We start from the raw sequence: 3,125 nt of genomic DNA on the forward strand, positions 1-3,125 counted from the left end.
AGCTAGAAGCAACAGCAGTGGTCTTGGCATGCGGACTCTTCCAAGATGAACACCTCAACATCGTAACAGACTCTATATTCGTGGCAAAGCTTTGCCTAGCCATGTCGAGACCAGGTGTGTCAACATCTACAGCGGCCTTGATGCTTGAAGAGGCACTCTCCTCACGACAGGGCACTGTGTCTGTCATTCACATCAACAGCCATAACCCAGTCAAGGGCTTCTTCCAGACTGGAAATGACAAAGCAGATGGCGCGGCGAAGGGAGTGTGGACATTGCAGGAAGCTCGTCAACTACACGAGTCACTCCATATCGGAGCCAAAGCACTGGCAAAGAGATGTGGGATCTCGACAGCAGATGCGAGACATGTAGTGGCCACTTGCCCTCACTGCCAGAAATCACCCCTATGGACTGGTGGGGTCAACCCGAGAGGTCTCAAGGCCTCAGAAATCTGGCAGTCAGACTTCACTCTCTGCGAACTGCTGAAGCCCCGAGCATGGCTTGCAGTGACAGTAGACACTTACAGCGGAGTGATCATAGCAACACAGCACCTCAAATCCAACTCTAAGGCCACAATCCAGCACTGGCTGACAGTTATGGCATGGCTTGGTATCCCCAAGCAAATTAAAACTGACAATGATTCCAATTTTATCTCCAAATCAGTGCAGGAATTCGCCTCGGTGTGGGGCATCACCTTAGTACAGGGAATCCCATATAACAGCACCGGACAGGCCATTGTTGAGTGAGCAAACCAGACCCTAAAAGCCAAGTTAGAAGTATTGGCAAAGGCAGAGGGCTTTGCCAATTCCATTCCCTCAAAAGACCAAACGCGTATGCTGGCAACCGCATTGCTAGCACTGAACCAATTTCCTAGGGGAGATGAGACAAACAGTCCCATCCGAAAGCACTGGGCCACCCAGACACTAGAGGAGGGCCCGCAGGTCATGATCAAAAACAAGCTAGGTGAATGGGAACAGGGCTGGAGACTGGTGCTTACGGGACGAGGGTACGCGGCAGTTAAAAAAGAGGGCAAAACCAAATGGTATCCACTCAGGTCAATCAAACCTGACCTTCAGAATGAAGCTAATGAAAAACTGTGAGTTTCTACTTGCAGGACATGCTCGTGGACCGTCCCCGTGATGTGTACACCCCTGTTCCAGAGGGAGATGACGGACCAACAAGCTGCCAGACAAAACCCAAGAGTCCCACACCGGTGAGACCCAGACATGCACAGTGTCTTTGTGCGATTTTGCTGTTGGGGCTTGTGGCCGGGGGGCAAGCCAACCCAGGCCACTACTCTCATCAGCCATTCAGGTGGGTGATGCAACATCTCTCAAGTGACAAGGTGTTCAAAGAGGTCACCACAGCAAACACCCCATCCTTCGTGTTCCACATAGCCGATCTGTTTCCAGGACAACCAAAACAACGGCCCATAAACCCACGTATCGTACTCATGTACATAGCCTACTGGTGCCCAGCATCCAACCCAGGGAAAAGGTACTGTGACTACCCGGGGTGGGGACATTGCGGATATTGGGGCTGCGAAACCATTGTTACAGATGCCAGACCATGGGGAGATGGGTGGCAACCACAGGAGCCCGACAAATTCTTACAGTTCACCTGGGCACCCTTTGGCTGCGGAGATCACAATGCACAGCCTAGATATCGGGGATGTGTAAGTTATAACATGACCGTTCTACAGCCAGACCACCCTAGTTGGACCACGGGTAGAACGTGGACAGTGGTCCTCAGAGGACCGAGAAGGTGGGTGAATGTACGAATTATCAAACTCCAACCACCAGCACCTTGACCAGTAGGACCCAATAAAGTTATCAGGAATGTGCTCAAAGGGAAAAACACAACCCACTCCAAAACCTTGCCCCCAAAAGTCACCGACACCCCGGCTGGCCATGCAGATGTATTCCAGATAAGCCGCACAGCCGAGTCCGATCCAAACCCAATTTTTCGTATGCTAGAAGCTACCTTTCTAACCCTAAAAGAAACCAAACTGAACCTGACTAACTCCTGTTGGCTTTGTTATGATGTTAAACCCCCTTTCTACGAAGGCATTGCTTTAGACACCCCCTTCAGTTACTCCACAGCCAGTGCCCCCCACCAGTGCAGATGGGACACTCCCCGCAGAGGAATCACCCTGAGTCAAATCACAGGACAGGGCAAATGTTTTGGCAATGCAACTTTAGCAAAACAGAAAGGCAACTTCTGCACTAAAGTTGTCAAGCCTGACAGAAAGACCAGTAAGTGGGTGGTCCCATCCGCATCTGGGATGTGGGTTTGCCAGCGATCCGGAGTGAGTCCTTGTGTGTTCCTTGCCAAATTTAATGACTCTATTGACTTCTGTGTCCAAGTTCTGATTGTTCCTAGGGTCCTGTACCACTCAGATGAAGAAGTGTACCACCTTTTCAAAGAACCTGACAGACTCCACAAAAGAGAAATAATCACAGGTATAACTATCGCAATGCTGCTCGGCCTGGGAGCAGCTGGTACAGCCACAGGTGTCTCAGCCATCGCAACCCAACAGCACGGACTCTCTCAGCTGCAAATGACCATCGATGAAGACCTGCAGAGGATCGAGAAATCCATCTCCTATCTAAAGAAATCAGTCTCTTCGCCTTCAGAAGTAGTTTTACAGAATAGGCGAGGACTGGACCTCTTGTTCATGCAACAAGGAGGACTGTGTGCAGCTTTGAAAGAGGAATGCTGCTTTTATGCAGATCATACGGGAGTCGTTAAAGACTCCATGGCAAAACTCCAAGATAGACTGGCTCAGAGAGAGACAGGGAAACCCAGCAGAGCTGGTTCGAATCCTGGTTCAATCAATCACCTTGGCTCACCACTTTAATTTCCGCCCTGGTAGGTCCACTGGCAATACTGCTTTTAGCTGTTACCATAGGACCATGCCTGCTGAACAAGCTAGTCTCGTTTGTTCAGGCCCGTCTAGAACGGGCGAACATTCTGTTCGTGGGCCAGCAACAAATGCTGTAAACCAAAAACTGCGAAGACAGTCAGCTGCAAAAGCCTTCAAAACTCACCTTGCGAGAATTACTCAGGTTTACCAAACCCCTTTTTTTCCTTACCAAGTTACAAGTTTGTACCTCACTCCAGTGCCT

The sequence above is a fragment of the Lonchura striata genome, chromosome 36 (genome assembly GCF_050655825.1).
Source record: "Lonchura striata isolate lonStrDom1 chromosome 36, ASM5065582v1, whole genome shotgun sequence".
Classification (NCBI taxonomy): Eukaryota; Metazoa; Chordata; class Aves; order Passeriformes; family Estrildidae; genus Lonchura; species Lonchura striata.